Source organism: Aythya ferina (assembly GCF_964211825.1).
Source record: "Aythya ferina genome assembly, chromosome: 3".
Lineage (NCBI taxonomy): Eukaryota > Metazoa > Chordata > Aves > Anseriformes > Anatidae > Aythya > Aythya ferina.
Genome location: NC_140298.1, coordinates 10,168,688 through 10,190,845, shown reverse-complemented (window position 1 = coordinate 10,190,845; position 22,158 = coordinate 10,168,688). Strand labels below are relative to the sequence as shown.

At 39.4% G+C, this 22,158-nt stretch overlaps 1 long non-coding RNA gene across 4 annotated transcripts in view; it reads right to left on the bottom strand.

Moving 5' to 3' along the window:
- The window catches only part of LOC311434716, a 277,684-nt gene that overhangs the window by 76,851 nt on the left and 178,675 nt on the right, over window positions 1-22,158 (bottom strand). For 2 of the 4 annotated variants that reach the window (XR_014691666.1, XR_014691667.1), the window contains one exon: window positions 2,528-2,605. The exons of the other annotated variants lie outside the window; for them this stretch is intronic. This is a non-coding gene — a long non-coding RNA (uncharacterized lncRNA). The remainder of the gene's footprint in view (window positions 1-2,527; window positions 2,606-22,158) is intronic. 4 annotated transcript variants of the gene reach the window in all.

Sequence of the window (22,158 nt, the reverse complement as noted above, 5' to 3'; positions counted from 1 at the left end):
CAAATGAGCTTTTTTTTTATTCCTTTCCCCTACAACCCTTCACTACTATGTAATAATCTCTATGTGAGTTTTCCATGTACTACTACAACAGGTACCTTGTGAGAAAAATATTCCAAATTAAAGATGGGTCAATAGCTGATTTTTTAATTATTACAGAATCACAGAATCACAGAATTTCTAGGTTGGAAGAGACCTCAAGATCATCGAGTCCAACCTCTGACCTAACGCTAGCAGTCTCCACTAAACCATATCCCTAAGCTCTACATCTAAATGTCTTTTGAAGACTTCCAGGGATGGTGACTCCACAACTTCCCTGGGCAGCCTGTTCCAGTGTCTAACAACCCTTTCAATAAAGAAGTTCTTCCTAACATCTAACCTAAAACTCCCCTGGCTCAACTTAAGCCCATTCCCCCTCGTCCTGTCACCAGGCATGTGGGAGAACAGGCCAACCCCCACCTCACTACAGCCTCCTTTAAGGTATCTGTAGAGAGCGATAAGGTCGCCCCTGAGCCTCCTCTTCTCCAGGCTGAACAAGCCCAGCTCCCTCAGCCGCTCCTCGTAGGACTTGTTCTCCAGGCCCCTCACCAGCTTCGTTGCCCTTCTCTGAACCCGCTCAAGCACCTCCATGTCCTTCTTGTAGCGAGGGGCCCAAAACTGAACACAGTACTCGAGGTGCGGCCTCACCAGAGCTGAGTACAGGGGGACGATCACCTCCCTAGCCCTGCTGGTCACGCTGTTCCTGATACAAGCCAGGATGCCGTTGGCCTTCTTGGCCACCTGAGCACACTGCTGGCTCATATTCAGCCGACTATCCACCATCACTCCCAGGTCCTTCTCTGCCTGGCAGCTCTCCAACCATTCCTCTCCCAGCCTGTAGCTCTGCTTGGGGTTATTGCGCCTCAGGTGCAGGACCCGGCACTTGGCCTTGTTAAACTTCATGCAGTTGCCCTCAGCCCATCGGTGCAGCCTATCCAGATCCTCCTGCAGAGCTTTCCTACCCTCAAGCAGATCGACACACGCACCTAACTTGGTGTCATCATTATTATTATTATTTTTAATGTAACTGTTTATCAGCTGAGGTTGCTTGTGGAAACTTCTCTTTTAGATAAATTTGTAAAGAAATGTTCCTTTTCAAAATGAGTCTTGTCTGCCAATCCTTCTCCAGCCTTTCCTATTTCCCAGTGATGTGGTTAAGCAACTGGAGTAAGCATGGACCTAACAGGTACTTGTAGTCCAAACTTAATTACATTTGAGTCCATTTCAGTTCAGGTTTGATTCTAGAAATCACAATGAAAAGTATCCCATTTCCACTGGTGTGGTCACAAATAGCAGCATGTCTTCTAGCTGGAGAAGGATGAAAATGCTCTGAAGGTTTATAATGTCAGAAGGGGCAGTACAGCCAGTACCTTGGAAATGCCCTTGGTTAATATAATTTAGAAAACAGCTAGAAAATGATTCTGGTCAAGCCTGACTAAAAATATGCTCGCAAGATCATTAATAGAACTTTTTTCCTGTAACTGAAGGGCAATTTGGTAAGCCATCCTTTGCCAGATAGTGCCATTAATTGCAATTGGTTCTTTGCAGAAATCCAAAATGATTTTCTCTTATAGAAAAGCCACACATCCTGAAGGTAAACTGCTGGCAAGCCCTTGAGTGGTTATATTACAAACCAAGCAATTTAAATAATCCTCAAATTTACTACGTTCAGCTAGATGCTCAGGAGAGGTCCTCTTTTCCATCGGTTTCCATGAATACACCAATATACCGCCTCTTATTTTTCACAACAACTGATCGGCTTTGTGTGGCTAGGACTAAATTACAGTAGCAGGATTTTAACAACTGCGGAAAAGACTGTAAAACTTTCTGCCCCTTATTAACTACTGTGTAACTATTAGGTTTATGGGCAATGTTAACATTGCAGCATAGGAACAAAAACATTGTAAACGGTCTCCAAAACGTTGGAAAGCAATTTTCCCCAGGAGAGGCAGGGGGCCCTTCCAATCCCTGTAAGGTATGGAAAGGGTCATGTGGCACACATGTAAAACTAGATTAAACTCTCTGTTGCTAAGTAATTAAACCTAATTGTAAACCTGGGCAAGTGCTAATTTTAAAACTGAGCTCCCTGCTCAGAGCTCCAAAATCTCTACTGAAAGTTCATGGAAAACAAAAACTGCCTCTTTAAAAGAAATCAGCTTGCAGCTCCCCAGAACGGAGCCCCTGGGCAAGTGGTTCAAAATATGATTTTTATAAACAAATCTGACATAGCAAACTTAATGCGAAACCCTATGCATATAACATCACTTATGTGTGCAACTCATTTAAATTATCGTTGTAGAGAGAAGGAAATAAAACTGGCATATTAACCTTTGGCACAACAGTGCGCACACACTAGCAATGTTCAGCAGCAGATGATATTACTGTGACTCCCTCTAGTATTGTCATGGTGAAGGGTCTGTCAGAATTCTTGTTCTAAACATTGACAGTCAGAGTTTATTAATTCAGCCATGAGCATCCGTTCCAGACCTACCTTGGCATGTGCAGTCTTGAGAGCACGATCTTTTTTAGTACAACTTCCCTTTCCCCATCAGCACTGTATTTAAAGTCACTGAATGAAAAAAAATAAAACAAAACAAAAATTCATGAAATACAGCATTTCCCCATCACCACTGTATTTAAAGTCATGGAATGCAAAAATAAAACAGAACCTAATGAAATATAGCATTCCACAGCTTACTGCCATAAGCTCATTGGATGTCTTGCTTCCCAATTGTCCTTTTTAAAGAATGGCCTGCTAATTCTTCCTTCAGAGAGTGAACCCTTCCCAATAGTTCAAAAAGACAAGCTCAATGCATAAGTAAAATATGCTTAGATAGGTTCAGATATATTTTTAAAAGAGATTGCATTGCAGACCTTTTGCAAGATAGACTTAAAAAACAACCTACAAATGTAATTTAACACATTCTCGGATATTTTGGTCTGGTGAATGCTCCACATTATTGAATATATTCCTGTACAACTGCCCAGAATATCACATAAAATGAGCCTTCCTTGTTAAAATGCGCAGAGAGGTTGTGGATGCCCCATCCCTGGAGGTGTTCAAGAGCAGGCTGGATGAGGGCCTGGGCAATATGACCTAGTGGGAGGTGTCCCTGCCTACGACAGGGGGGTTGGAACTAGATGGTCTTTAAAGTCCCTTCAAACCTCAGCCATTCTAAGATGATATGAAATGATGACATACTGTCTGTGAAATTTTGCTCAGAAGTTTCAGACAACACAACAGCTTGGGGAGTCCACTGATATGGTTTCTTCATGCATCTTAAAAGTGAAAAATGGTTCATTACATATGAAGGACATAAGGCTTACCTGTTGCATGATTTCACCTGGAGAACAGTTAGCTTTCAGAGCAATGGTAAACGGAGACAAAACCCAGCCCTGTTCCAAGTGAGAACATCTCTTGGCTCTTTATTTCAAAGACTGACTCATAAAATGGAAAGCATTAAGCCAAAAATTTCAGGGCTAAACAAGTCTACGAAGTTGACATTAAGTGAATCTATCTTGAGAGATGATAATCACGACAGCATGGCAAGTTCTACAGTCCAATTGCATTTCCCTTGCCTGTGCAATGAAATTGGAACAAGTGCAGACCTGCTGCTGTGCCGCAGGATACAATGGTTGAAATTATCATCTGGCTAATTGGCGAAACTGTTAGATTTGAAAAAAAGTTGGCTTTACCAAAATAACACAGGGCTAGAGCAAGGCAGGTTTATATTAAATATATTTAAATGACACCTAGATAAATTGATTTGAGCAACCCTCACTTTCTCTCTACTTTGTGCAAGAATCCTGACAGCCAGTTCTATTTCTTCTCCTTTCTGCCTGCAACCCCATGGGCCAAGCCATGACATGGGCAGTGCTAAGAAAAGCAAAATGTGATGCATTCTCAGCATTGCTGGGTTAAGAACATGACTCCTTTTCTATCATTACTTCCTCTGATGAAACTGGAGCAAATCAGGACTGCAGGAGCAGATATGCAAGCTCTATCTAGCACAGGGCCAAAGATCAATGTATGTGAAACAGAAGGGGAAAAAAAAGACATTTTCAGAACTAACAATAAACTGTGAAGAAACTTAATCCTCAAAGGTCAGATGCACATCTGAAAGGCCCAGGCCATGCCTTTGTATCAGAATGTTACAACATTAGACCTAATGACTTAATAGTTTTGCCCTTGACTTATGTCAACAGGACCCTATCTTATTACATGGTAAATTAGTTGCTTCCAGCCTGCTCCAGACTCCTAGGTGATAGGAAGATAGAGGCACTTGCAGAAATATCAGAAATGCAACCCAGCCCTCCTAAGCAGTGTTACTTAGTAGTATTTAGTAGCATTTTAATTTTTGTGCATGTGTTGGTGTAGAGGAAGCCTGGACATGGAGTGAGGAAGCTGCCACATTTGGCACCCGGGAGACAAAATTGCCAGGAAGGCATGTCCTCACATACTGTGCTTCAGTGCCATCAAAGGTCACCGTCTGCTGCAGATACCAAGGGATAATGAATTCAGGTCAGGCATAATGACGGTAGGCTCTAGGTAACAGAAGAGGCTTTCTTATGCTCCTTCCCTTGTCTCAGGGCAGTTTGCATCTTTTACAAACTTGCACCGCTTCCACCCAGAAACAGCTTCCAAGCCTGGCACAGCACAAAGCCACCAGCTGACCAAGGTGCTGTAGGCTGCATTAGCACCTACTTATTTGGAGCCTCTTCCTGCATAAACCAAGGATAAGCAGCACTTTCTGAAAGAGTTACTGTGACAAGGCAAGTGTCTCTTCTGTTTAAATCAAGAAAATCCCTATTTTCTGATTTATCCGGAAGTCTTTGTTTCACATCTGTCCTAGAAAAATGTCTTCTGTCAGCTAGACAAAGGGTTAGTTTTCACAATAAATACACAAGAAGGGAGAGAAATGCTTGTATGGTTATGTAAGTCTTCTTTAAGGAGTTTTACAGGCAAGTAAGATGCAGCTCCAGACACTAGACTTTTAAATCATTTAAAGCTGACATAAGCTGATCCTATGCGCAGTTTATAATCATGTTTTTACTTTTCAGCCCTGACAATTACAAATTGTTTGTATTAGCTCCACAAGTATTCCTATTCAGCAGTATTGTCAAAGTCCATTCATCCCAGTCTCACAACAGCACACCAACTCTTGGCTTTGCCAGCCTCCATCCATAACCTTCGTCCAACTGTTACCAGCCACGAGGGGAGCGGCAGGAGAGATCTACAGCCTGCAAAACCCCCCTCATCTGCCATCTGTGGTAGCTGCAATTTCCCATGTTTCAATGTGGTTTTCAGACCATCTCAGCTCGACAGGAAGAAGCCTGGCATCCTCTAAGCATGTTGCACTTGTAACCTTTGAAGATGTTCAAAAGAAAAGGAAGAAAAATAAATGAAAGGTCTTAGCCATTTTGCATGAAGTTGCATGAAAAGTCTTGGGGCCTAACTTGACTGGAACTGTTTTAAGTACTTCTCCACTACAGCAGCGGTGCGTCATATGAAAGGCTTTGTTTGGCATCTATCCACGGTTATAAATAAAAAACATATTTATCTTTGGTCATGCATATAATTTAAAAGTCGGACAGAAGAAACCTTTTTTCTCCTTTTAAATCTGTAGCAAGCCCAAGATAAATTCTTATAAATTATTTCTTTTAAAAGGAGGAAAAGAAAAAAAACAATAACAAAATAGCTTGGCTATTTGGAAATCTGGAAAACAGATTATTTCTTTGGATGGAACAAAGTGTGTGTATGTGTCATCATGACTTTAAACAGTTCCACAGTTTCCCATGGAAATACTTAATTGAAGCTAATAAGATGTGGAGTTATCAGTGGTTTGCCATGATAGATTTCATATGGTCTTTCCAAGATATTTTATCTCCTTTCAAGCTTACTGACCTAAGATTGTCTTGACTGGTGATCTGAGCAGGAACCACCACAGATACTAAATTTAAGTGAAACTCTACTCAGAAACACACAGGGAACAGGAGCTTAGGCAACCCCCTTATAACTCCAACCTCTATATAATTCAAGCACTTAAGCGTCCAGTTTGTAGCATGTGTGACTATCTCCCACAGATACCCTCACATCAAAGACTTGTCTGCCTCTTAACACTTGTGGCATGGGTCAGAAGTCCTTTCTTTTAGCACCATATATTTAGGAGAGAAACTACTCTCACTAGACTAGAGATCCTAACACAAATCTTCCCTCAACCTCCATGCTCCATAAGGTGATCCTAACAGCTCAGCTGCCTGACACTTCAGAGGACCAGGCCCACCTTCTTCCACTGAGTACTTCAGCTGATCACAATGAGTGCATGTCAAGACCGTTTCTGACTAGTTATAACAAAAAAAAAAAAAAAAAAAAAAAAAAGCATGCTCTTATTACATCCCAGTTTAGAAGAGGAAATCCCTGCTGCATTTGAGATGGCAACATAGTGCCCATGGACAGTCGTACACTCTAGGACATGAATATGTACCTACACGGCCTTCTGGATAACCAGGAAAGCTTGGCGTGTGTGCAGAAACAGGTTATTTAGCATTTGCGAAGTGCAGGTGCTTTATAAGCATCTGTACATACCCATCTCAGATAATAGCTCGAAATAAAATTGGCTTGAGCCAACATATCTGTGTCACTACACATGATTAAACTATTCTGAAGTTTATGGAGGAGGAAAGATTTTTCCTAGACTGATAGCAGCACAGTTTACAACAGACTTTGGGTAGAGGCAATCTGCAAAACTTTGGCACTCATTTCATACCTACATTTTAGGTAATTAATGAAACTGTCTTCCTAAAATTGGCCAAAATTAAGCAGCTTATCATTATTTTCCTTCAGCAAGAGAAAATTGTAGACCTTTTTTTGGCATTACCACTCTTTGCCTTCAGCATTTTTTTTTTCCTGAAAACTTATTCCCTGCTCCTGCAAATGCATCCACTGCAGATGTTTTTTTTTATTGTTAATATTCCTTTCAAATATTACTATCCCTGCTGATAATGTCAAGTACATGTCTGTGGGCTGTAGGGTCAAGTTCAGTGTAGCATCTTTCAGTCAGTCAGCAGCAAGCACGGTGCACACATTAACCTGGGAACAGCCTTAGTATTTAACTTACATGGACCAATGTTATATTCAATATTGAAGAAACTACATGCAAATATCATTATTTATGAAATGCAAGTAACAAAATAAATGCCATGGGATGATACTGCATTTGGAAATACCTGAAGTCAACACAGAATGAATCATAAAATGAAACAACTACTTTGCAGCTGCTTATGGACAGGGACAATGTAAGGAACTGACACTCAGGATTAACACAAGCTCCTTTAGATGGTGAACAAAGTGAATAGGGGCATTATGTCCATTCTCTAGCCAGCAACGAGTGAGAGTCACCTCCTGAAGGCAACTTCTATCATAGGCATCCACACAGATACATTTCTGACTACTCATCAGGAGCGAGGGCAACCAGGCTCCTGGTTCAGGTGTCTTGTACAGTTAGAAAGAAAGGAATCCAGGCTGAACTTTCTGGCATATTTCTGTTATCAGACTGTTTCCCCATCAGACAGTCAGTAACTCTATGTGTGTTCCTTAAAATGCAGAAGGGCACAAGATTTACAAGGTTAGCAATGTCTGCTGCTGTAAGCAGCACGCACACTCAGATGCTGTGGGATTCTTTACCAGTTCAAGTTTTCATACTTCCCGGCATATGGATGAAGTGAGCAGAGAAGAAGCAAGCCTGATTGTAATTACATTAAGCACTTTGGCAATAAGGAAAAGTTTGTACTTGTACACAGATGGCTTTATGTTACAATGCTATAAATGTGCCAAGTTTCATGGCTTCACCGCATGACGCAGGGAAGGAGCCTGATCCGAAGTCTGTGAAACCTAATGAAAAATTCTCACTGATTTCATTCGATTTGGATCACATTTGTGGTAAGTCAACTGGACACACCTGGCCAGAGAGAATAGCCTTTTGTAGTATTTTTAGCCCTATGGGCCTTTTTTTAGCCCAAGGCTTTATGTTTTGTGTATTCTGCTTTCCTTTAAAGGAAAAGCAATTAAGTCCACTTTGGGTTGATTAAAATGAATCTGACTGCCTACCGTAGCACTCATCTAAGCTGTAAACTTTGCACCAGACCTTTTGGAAACTACCTGGGAGAAAAAAATACATTCTTATTCTTATGAGGCCTCCTGAGTCCTTCTGGTGTTTTTGATTCAAGTCATTTTTTTTCTGTGACCCTCCCATCCCTACTACTTCAAGAAGGTAAGAGATTTTTAAAATTACTCTAAAAGTTCTTAATTTAGAAAAATAAACAAAAATTCTGTCAACCCATTCCCCAGTGTCTTACCATAACTTATTTTAGAGTAATAAATCTTCACCCTGACAGCTCTCTGATGATGCATTACATTAATACATCATGGTGACAATACTTGTGATATATTATGGATGTATTTTCTGAAAGGGATATCACCTATACATTCCATCTTCCCAGCATAGCAGAAGACTGTTTGGGAAAAGGGGGAGAAGGGGAGGTAAAGGATGTTCTTTACCCAGAAGGCAAAATCTCACAAGAGAATGTGGAATTAAGTTGATTGCCCTTGTTAAAATACCAAAGGGAACAAGAAATAAAATGCCTTCTGCAGCCCAACAGATTCTGTCAATCAGTTTACCCGTTTGCTCCTAAAATACTGATATTCTGGATGGAATAAACAAGGGAGAATCTTTAACATGCTTGTACTGGTCATGGTAATACAGGAGAAACAGGCTGTAGGAAATAATCACAAAGATTTCAGTTGGGTTGAAAGACCATGAAAAAGAGAGGTGCAACATTTAAAAGGGTAACTAAGGATGTCTGCAAACAGAAATGACTGGCAGCCTCAGCGAATAATCTGGTAAGAGTTGTGTACACTCCAAAGAGTCACCCATGACTGATACAAACCAAAATCTTTTCAGTGCCTTAGATTAGACAAGGTGATGACAGGGCTTTTCAGTACAAAATAAAGTTAAATTTTGACATGGATATCTGGCCTTCCACAACACCACTGCACTTAATAACCAGATCATAGGTTAGTGTTTGCTGTGCAACGCTGTGCACAAACAAAGACAACTCCAGCCTCAAACATTTTAACTCAATTGCCAAGGTTTAGAATGCAAAATCAGCCACTGGCAAAGAGCCCACTGCCTGGAAAGACTGCAGCAGTAACTTTCTCCAGAGGTTCCTCTTGAACATATGAATGTGTGGGCTGAACAGTATGAGGTTTGACAGAAACCTTTGACAATTACTGGTCCAAACTGGCCCTTCTGATGCACTTGGCTTGCATGCAGGTAATTCTGACAACCCCTATTCTTGGCATAACGATTTTAAGGGCAGTCAGAGCCTACCTTTCTCTTCTCAGAGAAAGGTAGCCTTCTCTTCTTAGCCTTCTCTTCTTAGCCTTCTTTTTTCAGGAACACGCTCTTTCCACCCGCTACCAGGGTATTGAATTCTTAGCATTCAGTTAGGAACATTTCCCTGAGATACTTGGAGAGCCCTCAAGTAAGACAACAGATATCTGTCTCCTGCATTTTTTCTCATTAGGGCTCTTATCAGGCTATCTAGGGAGGGAGAGGCATAAATTTCCTTCTCCTGCACATATGCAATTAGCATTATAAGGAGCTTTGAAAAACCCTTCAAGACATCAAAAGGTTTTATATCGGAAATGGTCTGTTAAAGGAAATAACCTAAAACATTGCCAGAACATGCTCCTTTTAGAAACTGCAGGTGAAGACTGATATCTCTAGGACAGAGAACCATGACATTTGCATTTCAGATCTGCATCCTGAATTTTGGACTGGAATAAACACCTGCACTTATCTCAAGGTCTGTAAAATACTTCCTGGATCTTTGGAAACTATGAGGAGGAATAAGTATAGTCCAGAGAACCTGTTTCTCCAGAGGAAAACAAAACAAAACAAAACAAAAACATGGAACAATGGCCTTCTGGCCTTTTAGAAGTTCTGATAGTGATCTGATGTTTTGGTGACAAACCTTGAGTTTTGCAAAATACTTGCTGTGGACTCCTTTCATCAAAACAATGCTGCTGGCAACTCACACTCCACAAGTATCTGAAGTCCATTTGGACCATGAAAATTCCTAAGGTTTTCTGCTGTGTGATAGGCAGAACTGTCTGAAAATAAATGTCTTTGGTGACTTCTCTTCTCTTACAGACTTAGCCCCAGGTACTCCTTTTGCCATTGAAATGAAATTTGTGACACACGCTGTGGTATGGCAAACAGTCATCTGGATCTGTACACACTTCACGGTACTAACATATAGAAAAGCACACGAAACTCCTTCTATCTCTGTTTGGTTTCCTTGATGTTGTGCCAGAGTGGTAGAACCAGTGTCTCTCTTCTGAAACAACTCGGAGACCTGAGGTATTCCCTTTTTAGTTGGAAAATCATTAAAAAAAATAAATTCTATGAGAGATTTAGTGGGAAAAAGATGCTATCACTAAGATTCACTATAAAGGGTTAAAGTAAGAGTGAAATCCAAGGAAATACATATCTAAGCATATATTTCAGTGTACAATCATACCAGCAGATAAGCAAGTTGGGTTTGAACCTGTGGCACTAATCAGAGTTCTCGTATAAAGTTCTGCATTAAGAGTGGCCTTGGACATTGCTGGCTTTACTTTGGTAGAAACACTTAAGGGAAGAGCCCCAGATTCCTGATGGGGACTGGCAGGTCTCAGAAATGCTGAAGATGGGAACATCAAGAGCGCACGCAATATGACAGGAGTGTTGATGTTACTCTGTCGGACACATGAATGCAAGCAAAAAAGCCCAAAGCAAGGGGGTATGATAACCACGTTCTCTGAATGTGAATGGAGTGATTCCAAAAGGTGCTTATTGACCTCTGCATCTTCAATCTGCAGAACAGATCTAAGCTATAATGAACACAGGAAGCTGCTATGCAATAGCTATGGTGCCTTGCTAACAAGCCTATCTCCTGAGAGTTGATTACAGGCAAAAAGAAAAAGATTCTGATAGAAATCAGCTTATACAATCAACCCTACTAAATCCACTGTCACTTTTCTACAATCACTTGCAAGAACCTATTAGAATGGTATTTTTGCATTGCAAACATTTGTCCTCTAGCTGTTGAAGGGAAACAACCAGATTGTTTTGTAGAGAATACCGACCAGCCATCAGTTTCTGGCACTGCTGCTCTAAGTCAAGCAATCTGCATTACCAAGCTCCATCAATGCTGGATTTCTTGGACACGCCAAAGGTCCTCTCAGAGAAAACAAACAAAAAATCAGTGTCCTCAGCATCACTAAGAAAAATGTTTGTTAACTAACACTGGGGCCACATATATATTCAAGAGTTATAATAAAAAACAAAACACCCCTCCTTACTGACATTACAGCAGGGATAGCATCCCACTTTTTGTCAGCAATATAAAAATGCTATTTTCTGTCCTAGCCCAACCTACCCTGCTGTCTTAGCCTAGGGTGAGCTGGTAAAGTAATAACGCAAAAGCTTTTCAAAGATTCTCCATGTAAACAAAGCAGAAGTCTGGATATTTTTCTCTGATGTCTTTTGTTCTTAGAAACAACTTTTGCTCTTTCCAACAAACATAGCTCCGGATGAGATGTTGTAATCTTAGTTGGTATTAAAGTATTTTTCCTGCCTTCACTCGTTCTAGCCACCAAATATTCCTAGCAGAGTTTTGTTTATTCTTTCACCTTCTTTTGTTTGACGTTATTGTGAAAATTCAAGAAGTGTCACAATTGCACTGCCTTTCATACAGGAATGCAGTGACTTTTATGTTTACTTGCAAAGCCAATGATACGGGGCTTAAAAGGAACTATGAAAAAAAAAAAAAAAGTGAAACAAGGCATCTTCATTACTTCATTACTAAGGCTAGCTAACTCAAGTGATTTTATTTGAATGTTTTTTGTTACTTTTCCTTATGTGTTAGGTGAGAAGCACATACAGAAAGTCCTCTAAACAATCATACAATCCATAGATCTGTATTACTGTGAAAAAATTGCTCAGCTAAAGTTCTCAGAAAGCAGAAGTGAAATTACCCCAAAGGAATCTCTGTGTTTCAAGACAATTTTCTTGCTGAGTTTCAAATATTAAAAGTCTCCCAGTTGTTAAATAAAGAGTGATGAGAAAATGCATGCAATTTTAATTTCCACTGGGATCATGCCTGGTGTGAGACAATCATGTTGTTAGATATTTTTCTAAAGACTAAAATAATGTTACAGTGTCTGTGAAGGATGCTATGAGGAACAAAGTACTGAAATAAAAATCCTTTTATCCCAGATTGGCTACCTGTTATGCTTTTTTTTTTTTTTTTTTTTTTTTTTTCCTGAAATTGCTTAAATTAGATAGAGTTTATGCAAAGCTTTATTATCCAGGACACTTAAGCTTGACTTGGTTTAACTGATGTATCTATTAGCTTATCTATCTTTTGCTTAGTGAAAGGTTGATACATCAACCATTGAAAAGCCATGCAAGCCCAACAGATATTCATAAATAATGACAAAATGTTCCCTTGTCTACACCACCACCAGTACCAGAGCAGCAGCATCCTTTAAAGTCAAAGTTGTTGTTCACAATGCTCCTTGCAAACCCACTTGTTAGTGGGATGGTCAGGTATTTGCAACACCTGTGTACCTGCCTTTGTCCTCTGGGGTCTGGTGCAGTTTCAGGTGTGCTTAGAAGATACTTGAAATGGGTCTGAAAAATGGGGAATGACAAGGAAGAACCTTAAAAATAGATTATATTCTTGAACGTAACTTGTTCATAATCTCTAGCTCATAATAAGGTTCTAAGAAACAGATATTGTAGGTATGAAATATCACATCATAACTGTAAGGAGGAATTAGCTTGAAAGATGAGTTTGGCTCTGGTTGGAAAAGAAATTAAGGGTATTTACTAAACAACTTTATTGTCAGTAAACTAAAATTGTCAACTGTGAAACATTATAGCAGGAAAAAAAAATATATATATATATAATCTTGTTTTATTTTATTATTTTATTTGTCTGTAACTTTTTCTAAAATGCTTCAACTTGGAGGAAGGAAATAATACTAATGAAAATACTTATTTAGCTAGGAAATTTATCAGTTTTGCAATCGAGTATAAATATGGCAATGTTGGCAAAACTGAAAGTATTGACAATAATGTTTCAGTTGCCACACCTTTCTAAACATGGCAAAGCAAAATGAGGTGGGACATGCCTCCTTCAAACTCATTTTCCTGCTCTCACAAGGATGTTCCATCTTAAACTACTAATAGGAAGCTGAAAAATCTTTTTATCCTTTATTAGTAGTATTATTCAGTAATATACTTAGGACAAGGGTGGGATAGGAAAAACAGTAATTTTTACCTCACTCCATTTTCAGGTAGTTTTCAAGGATACTGCTCTCTAGGAATTGCATGCATTATCCATCCAAAGTTTAGGTAAAACCACAATTTTCCAAATCTTTGATTGTTTGTATTTTTGTATTTGATTGTTCTGATGCAGGAATTTTCTATGGGAGTTGTTCTACAGGAATTCCCCAGGTTAGAGGACAGCTGGTTTGGTTTGTGTTGTTTCCTGTATAACTGCAGACTTCTTCATGGAATGGGTAAAATCTAGGCAAGCAAATCACATTTGTAGATCCTGGACAACCACTTGTCTGAGCATAAGGAATGGGTAGTGGTAGGAATTTTACCATGTATTCTTTGTCAGGCAGCTGCGTAGTTGGGAAGAGCTCTGAGAGTGACAGGGAGTTTATGTATCCTGGAGATGTGCAGAAAAACAAAGGGGAATAAGAAACAAGGGGCAAAAAGTAGGCAGCAAAACCAACATTTGCTGTAGTGGAACTATACTGCTGGTTCATTTTTTTTGGACTTGATTTAGAAAGAAAAATAATACGCACATTTTTTCAGATTTATTATGTTTGGAGGTAGTATATTTAAGCAGAATAGACAGAGTGGGTGATTGGAGTGAGAATCTAATTATTCTATTAATTAATGCAAATTTCAAGGCCAATCAAGAGCTGGAGGATAGAAAACCTTTCTGTTCCCTGAACTATCAACAAAGTGGAGCCTATTCCATTTCTTGACATTTACAAAGACACACTGGGACAAAACAATAAAAGAGAAGACAAAACAACACCAAAAGCGGGATCTAGGCACCAGCTCCAGCAGAAGCTGTTATAAAGCCAAGTCAACGATGGCACCAAATCCAAAAGCAGCAATACAGGCTATAGACGGCACTGTATCTTCTTCCTCTCTTTGGCCTCTAACTGAGCCATCTGTGGGGTGTTAGTCCACTCAGTGGCTGACATCCTTCCAAGAACCTTACATTTCCACTCACATCCACCCAGTAATGAACAAATTTCTCCAAATCAGTCCTACAGGACTTGCATTCATGAGGCAGAATGTCCCTCTCCACTCTGCTTCAGAAACACCATGCCACTTGACCTGGTTCTGAATCCCCAACAATTACATTCTTAAAAAAAAATGCACTTAAGAGTTTAACATATAGGACAGTTTAGTATGTGCAAGGACAGCAATGAGTAATGGAATGAACTTAAATTAAGAGATCATTGGGAATAGAACAGCTCACAGTTTATCGTATGACACGGCAGCTGTCAAAATCATAAAACCTAGAAACAGAAGTTGGATTCAGAGATGAAAAGCAAATCTAAACAAGTCTTTGATGACTTCTGCACAATGATGAGCACTGCAGAGCTTATGCCAGTGGAAACAGTGAAGGAAGAAAAGTCAGTCCCTGAAACTGGAAGTAGGCCTTGGGAAAAGTCAGATCCATTCCTCTCTGCTCGATGGATTGTTTGTGCAAACAGTCTGCGTATTTGAGCTCAAGTCTCAGACACAGAGAATGGGAGATTAATACTCTCTATTTCTGTCCTGCCTAATGAGATTGTAAGATCTCTCATTAATTGGTTGTCCCAGTCATAGCACAGCTGAGACCAGACCTCCTTTGGGGCCCCTCTACTTTATGATGCAATTAATGCACATAACCCCATGCCATTTATAGTTCTTGAACCCTAATGTGTAATGTGTACTGGGATGACACTTTTGTCATCAGCAGTTTCTCGCTGGTAGCAGGTCTGCTTTCACTTTGCATCTTTTGCACCTACCTGTTCTTCTGTGTTACAACCACTGTAAGCTCCTGAGTGCTAGAGCTGATGACAAGCAAGAGCATCATTTTACCAAAGGCCAGAATAAAGCAAAAACAGACTACCTGCAGACATACAACAGGCCAACTCTCCCTTATTTTACTTACAAATTAAGGTTAAGTGGAAAGAATGGTAAAACTCCCCTTGACTTCAACAGGGCCAGCATTTCTCACTCTCATGATAGAAGAAATTTGTCAGGACAAGGAGGGTTTTGCTGATTCTTTTTGTCCCATCTTAACTTTTCCAAAAACAATTCTATTTTTCCACTGAAGAGATTTCTGACTACAACTGTTTCATCATTAGAAAAATCTCTGCTTTGTGCCAGAGATTTCATTCTATGCGTTTATTTATTTAATCTGTGTGCCCCCATGAGCTAACATCCTCATTGCATTTAATAGGCAGTAATGGTGCATGCTAAATAAAGGCTATGTTCTGCTGAAACTGCAAGATGAAACACAAGAGCCCTCCTAACTTCAGGGAGTTTTGCAGAGAGAAAATAGGAAGTGAAACAACTTTAAAAAATGCACACTTTTGTAATGCATTAAAGCCTTCATCGCTTTTGCCAAAACTTCACTTTTAAGAAGAACCAGCTGTGGATTTGATTTCTATGTTTCTCAGCCATAAGTCAATAGAGGATTCAATTTTAAAGCACAAGACCTATAACATATAGTGTGAATCATCTCTTGTCTGCATATAAGATAGCACAGATAGATAACGTGCTTAGTGAAAGCTTTATCACCAAGGAAACACATTCATAAGCATTGAATCTAGCACCTTTACATTTACAACTTACTTTAAAAAAAATGCCAGCTGTAAATAAGTCCATACTCATAACTAGAAATATGTGGTATCTATCACCCATGCCTATTGTAAGAATTACTCATTGCCTAAGAGTGGCAATAGGCAAAGCCCATTTGCAAAAGTTCAGAGCTTCTGGAGATTTGGAGTCTGATCTACCAGAAGTTAATTGTTTCAGAGAGATAATAATTTTTTGGTAATTATGTCCAACCAATCCATAAGTAACCCCTCACAGAATACATTTTATCTAGTGCCACTTGCTATTTCCTAAAGGTCATGGAATCTCTTTTCCTCACCTCTAACGGCTCACCTTTCCTGGGTGCACTATGGGGAAGCATAATTCCAGCAGAGTGGAAATTCAGTCAGCAAATGAGGCATCGACATAAATATTCATGGAGGAAAAAAAACTTTTGAAAAAATCTTGAGAAAAGAGAGTAGGTAATTCACAGCATCCTCAGGAGACCACTAAGATATGCACTGACAATTTACATGGATTTGCCTAAAATTTTGTCTGTAATTTAAGAAGTGTTTTCATACATACTGACTTACCACCTTCTCACCGGTATTGGGACATCTCTTGAACACTGAGCACTTCATCAAGGACAGAACAGTTGCCCAGATGGCATGTGGCACCCATTTGTCATATCCTTGATTTACAGTCTGGGAATTACTCTGCATAGTAAGGGAAATTACTCTGCATATTATTCAGGGAAATGCTTATCTCCCCATATATAAGCAACAGTTGCTCAGTTTTTAAAATATGAGTTTGACTTCCTATCTAGGATTATCTCCCTTTTCCGCACTTTGCAAACCAAGGACCTGCTATGAAGGCATGCCATGGGAGAAACACATGAATTCACAGGGACCGTCTGCGTGTACAAGGTTAAGTTTCTGCATAGCGTTAGAAGACATACTGGACATTATCTCAGGGTAGAGTCTCAATGGAGTTCTGCACAGCTTAATATGGCAATGATTCAGTTTCAAGTGAAAAAAATATGCAGGAATAATTTTGAAAATGCTTAATTATGACTTGTTCTGCTTGTGACTGTGGTCACCAATAACACTTTTATTGACCTTGGTAGGAAGAGAAGGAAGCTGATTTTATGTACCTTTAGAAAGCCAGCTCTGAAAAGACACAATATACTTTGAGTATTTGGGTCTTCACAATTAATCCTATAAAGACACACGTTCATAGAGACCTTTCTTTAATTGAGACTCCTCCAAACTTAATTCATGTCCAGCTCATATATGGTCCCACAAGGCTAAATCAGTACAAATAGATGGACCCATGTGCCAAATCATGACTCAAACCACCAGCAGGCATAATGGAATCCAGTGTCAACAAGGGTCCGAGATGTAAAGTACCAGACTCCAGCACCAAAATTTGACCATTCAGGGAAGAATAAGAGAGAAAGGATTACTTTAAAGTCGTTGACCATGAAGAAAAAGAACACCCACTGGTGGGTAATGACACAGTCTTGACCTTTCACACCACATCTCAGTAAGTATTACTGCACTGTAATTGAGTTCCTCAGGTTCCATGAGTACACGCATACTTCCTCCTCCATTTCTGGATGTTTTCCATTGGTGTTATACAAAGGACACTACTGTCTACTGGGAGATTGTCTATGCTAAACCAAAGCACGTTCTTTTCAATTGTTTATGTCACACTTGTTTGCAGTTCTCAGTTCCCCCCCATGAGGACAGTGACTAGGGGGCTAGAACATACACTCCTTTTATGAGCACAAAATGAGGGACAATGTTAAGGTTTCCTCCTTTTTTCCCTTTTCCTTTTTTTTTTTTTTTTCTAAAGAAAACCTTTTATTCAACCCTGATGCCATAAAAGAAGGTGATGTCATAATTTATGGTATCAAACTGGTTACTAAAATGTCATTACACAAGTGATGTTTTAATTGATGATGTTAAACTGGTTAGCAGCAAAGTGTCAAGTGTCACTTTCATGACATAAACTGCCAGTTATGATTATATAATATCAATTATTCTTTGGAAAACTGCATTAGATCAGTGAGTTCTGAACCAATGTAGTTGGGGCAGGTTCATATTTTTTTAAACGCTGTTCATCCAGTTCTCATTATTAGGAGTAAAATATACTTTGGATGCAGTTTAGACTTTCATAACTTTCCCTTTGAAATATAATACCTATCTTTCCCATTTGCCCTTTCAGCTGCCATGAGATCAACAGCAAGCTAAAAAGAAAGCAGTGAGATAAATTTTATAGCCTTAACTGAACTTGCCTTGCTCTCTAATCTTACAGAAAACAAACTTTTTAGCTGAAGGTAGACAAAAATAACAAAACATAATTTTAATAGTAGGTTAAATATAGAACATTTGGATTTGCTGACAGGATGTTGGTTACTACGAGCCCTGCTTTGACGCTGGATCTCCTAAAGCTTTAGTGTCCAGCTGCTCTCCAAATTCCACTAAATCTTATTCAGGCACAGAACCAGAAGAGCATATTAGTATCTGAAATTCATGTAGCCAGATCTTAAAAGCTTAATCCCTTCTAGGGATAGTTACAAGTAAAAGCAGCAAGTTTAGTTTATGTATACTCTCTGGGTCCAATAGGGCTAGGCTGATTCACTGCTGAAGCTGAGTTTATCCAGTAAGTTTATAGTATTTGCATACATCAAAGCTACATTTTGTTCCTTGCTGTCGGTAACACAACTCCAGCTAACTGGCAAAGCTATTCAGAGATGCTCTGATAACAAATCAGATGCAGTATAACAGGATGAGATTTTTATGGGAATTTCCCAGCTGAAACCATATCTACATGTATTTTATATGAGAACAGGTATGTTCACATTAACAAGAAAAAAACATGCAGCCCTATCTCTTGGTCAAGACTGTCAATGGATTCAATGGATTGCAGATTTGTTCAGGTTTAAGTAAGAGGATTGCTCCAGTTGATCAGTGCTGGTACAGATTGTAAAAATGGCAGAAAATTACAACAGAAGGAAAAATGTGGTAAATCCATGCACCTATGCTGACTCAGAAAAACATTAAAGACTGCAAGGACAGTGCTTTTGCATGAACAGTCAGCAGCAGGCCCAAAATGTACCTTCTTGCTCAAGGAATGAGTTCAATTTCAGACATCACCAAAAGTAGAATACTCTCCTGAAAAAAACAAACAACCCCCCAATAAATAAATAAATACATAAATACATAAATAAATTGACCTTAGCAATAGAAACATAAATGTTGGACTTTGGTTCAGCCACACTACCATGTTTATAAAGTGTATCAGAAGGGTAGCTTACTACTAGACATACGTGTTTTTGAGCAGCAAGTTACACTGATATAGGCAACTGAAACAGGCCACACTGTTATTTTCCCGAATTACTTTTTGCTCAGGCCAGTGATGCTCTATAATGAAAGCTGGGTGTAGAGGTGACCACAAGGGCCACACTTCACTCTATTACTTACTAACTTTGACCAGATCAGATACCACATTTCAGGGGAGATATGGAAGGTCCAGGGAAGAACTGCAAAGAGGTAAGGGAGAAGCATAGTAAGAAATGCTCAGAAACACACATGTGATTTTCATTAAGTTTAATGGAGATGGTGGAAATTAATCTGCAGGGCAAGGCTTTGAAAACTTACTTCATGACTTCATCGATGCAAAAATAATCTGTTGTCTTCTTTCATGGGTCTTGTTTTCTACATTGATTTGCACGTTATGAAATTTAGTATTACCCCACTTCCCCAAACTTCCTAAACACCTTAATGGTGATTACTGAGCTGAGCTGTCCAAACAAAACAAAACAAAACAATACACACAAAAGGAATAAAAAAATGAAAAAAAATAAAACTGAAAGAGAGAGGTTTGGTATTGATTATCCACATGTACCAGGTATTTTATTACCCATATTTCCCTAGACAGCACTATACCTGCCAGATCTGGGGGAAATACAAAGTCCATTACATATCAGATCTTTAATGCAGGTGGCCAAATAATGCCAGAATTGTGTTTACACCCTTAACCTGGTATCATGTCTTCTCTGTTCCAAAGAGATTCTCATTGGAGTTGGTTACTATTTTTCTCTTTTTGTCTTTAATTTTTGAAAATACACTTTCAAGCCAAAGAGAGCTTGCATCAGACATACAAGCAATGCATCACATCAGTCTAATTTACATAACAAGTCAGATAAAATCTAAGCGTTAAAGCGTGCACGCTTGTCAACAGACAGAAGGTTGGAATCCTGTGAGACAGATGCCTCTTACAAGAGAGACGAGGATAAAAATTCTTTCACATCCTTAGTAGGTCGAGCCTGCCCATCCATGTAGTTGCTGCATTGTGGAAACACACCCATAACACACGGCAATAACGTTCAATCTGCAACACGGCTCAGCTCATGAAAGCAAAATTCCTTCTAACATTTCATTGTAACTGAAAGAAGGAATACAGACACTGGTGGTTTTTCTTCAGATATATTATAATTTATAATTGGTTGTTAATTAATGTCAGATCACAGTGGAATTCCTATGGAATTACATAGTGAATTCTCTTTAATTACCAGTTTATAATTATAAATCTCATTGGAATGAGTAACACAGGAATTCTAGTAAATGAAGATGATCTTGGAAGACTTCTTTGACTAATAAAATCTTCATGTGTGCATCTGAAGGAATTTTAGAACAGTCATCTTCATTTGGAGCAGAAAATATTTTCCATGATGTAGGATTCCCTTTTGTGCATTAAGTTAAAAAAAAAAAAAAAAAAAGCGGGGAGATAAAAAATCCAAAGCATTATTTCACAGCTAGAGCAATTATGTCTTGTGAAATGAAAAAATACATCTTAGGTCTCTTAGCACTACACCTTTCAATCAATGTACACCATAGATCACCAAGGTAAGACCTTCTCCAACACTGCTCTGTGGTTTTGGTGTTCTCTACTGATTGGCTTGCAAAAAGCCACGAAACCAGGCTGAGCTGAGAGAGACCCTCCATGCAGCCACACAGTAGAGGCCTGACTCTGTTCAGGTTGTCATGATCTGGGCTGTGCTTACATATTTGATTGAGTACGAGGTGATTAGAACTGTATGTGTTCGCAGTTAATTAAGTGTACCCATGGTAGTTTGTCCTATGTTCTGTTGCACACATCTGTACCTCCCTAAACGCCTGTGGGTGGAAATTACAGCTAGAACAGCTTTACACCAGAACCCCGCAGACCAAAAGCTGATGCAGTATGTATGTTGTTATGAATTTATTATCTTTTTTTCCTCCTTTCAGTTTATCTTTGGGTTGGCTGAAATGAAACAGAACTTGGGAAAAACTTTGCTACACAAAGTACCCGCCATGTGGAAGCAGCCCTGTAAGAAGAGTTCTTCCTCCCCAAGGACACGAGTTATATTGTTGAGCCCCTGCCCCCCTGCCTCTAACACTGACGTTGCTTTTCTCTGCTCCTTGCATTTTTCCCCAGTCCTCTCCCAGTTCTGTTTCTCCGTGCCTTTGACTCTGCAGCCCCACATTTCTCCCCTTGTCCCATGCACAGCTGTGGGAATCTGTAAACCTGCCAATTTGCACTTTGTAAGAACTTGTTGCAAATCTGACGGGTTTCATCTTGCGAGCCAAGAAACCCGGGCTTACAACATAATTGATACTAACAAATTGACAGAGGAACTATGGCCCTTACCTAAAATAAAAGACAATCACAATGAATTAAAGGTCATGTTAGAAAGAACTGTGCAGAGGAACACTGGGAAATAAGAACAAATGCAATCCAGGCTACAGCAGAGTTAAACCAGAGATGAATTTGGCTAAATAAAACATAAGAAACCTATTTCCTGTACTAATTACTCCCCTTCTTACAGAAGTGTAATGTTGGCATCAGCCTTCATTCTAAATTGCACCGCAAAACCCCAACACTTAACAGTGTTTTAGCATACACATTAGGCAGGCATTTCACATTCTTATTTTGCCTAGCTGTTGTTTATTTGCTGACAAAGTTTCATGGTAGGTTTTTTCAAGTGGAGAGATGCTCCTTGAACAGCAGAACTGCCAAGAAAGCTCACGTTTGGGCTTCGAGAAGTAACCACACTATCTGATTTGATTATCCATTTGTTTTTCATTCCCCTTTCCTAAAGCATCTCTTTAGTAAACGCAGGCCAGCA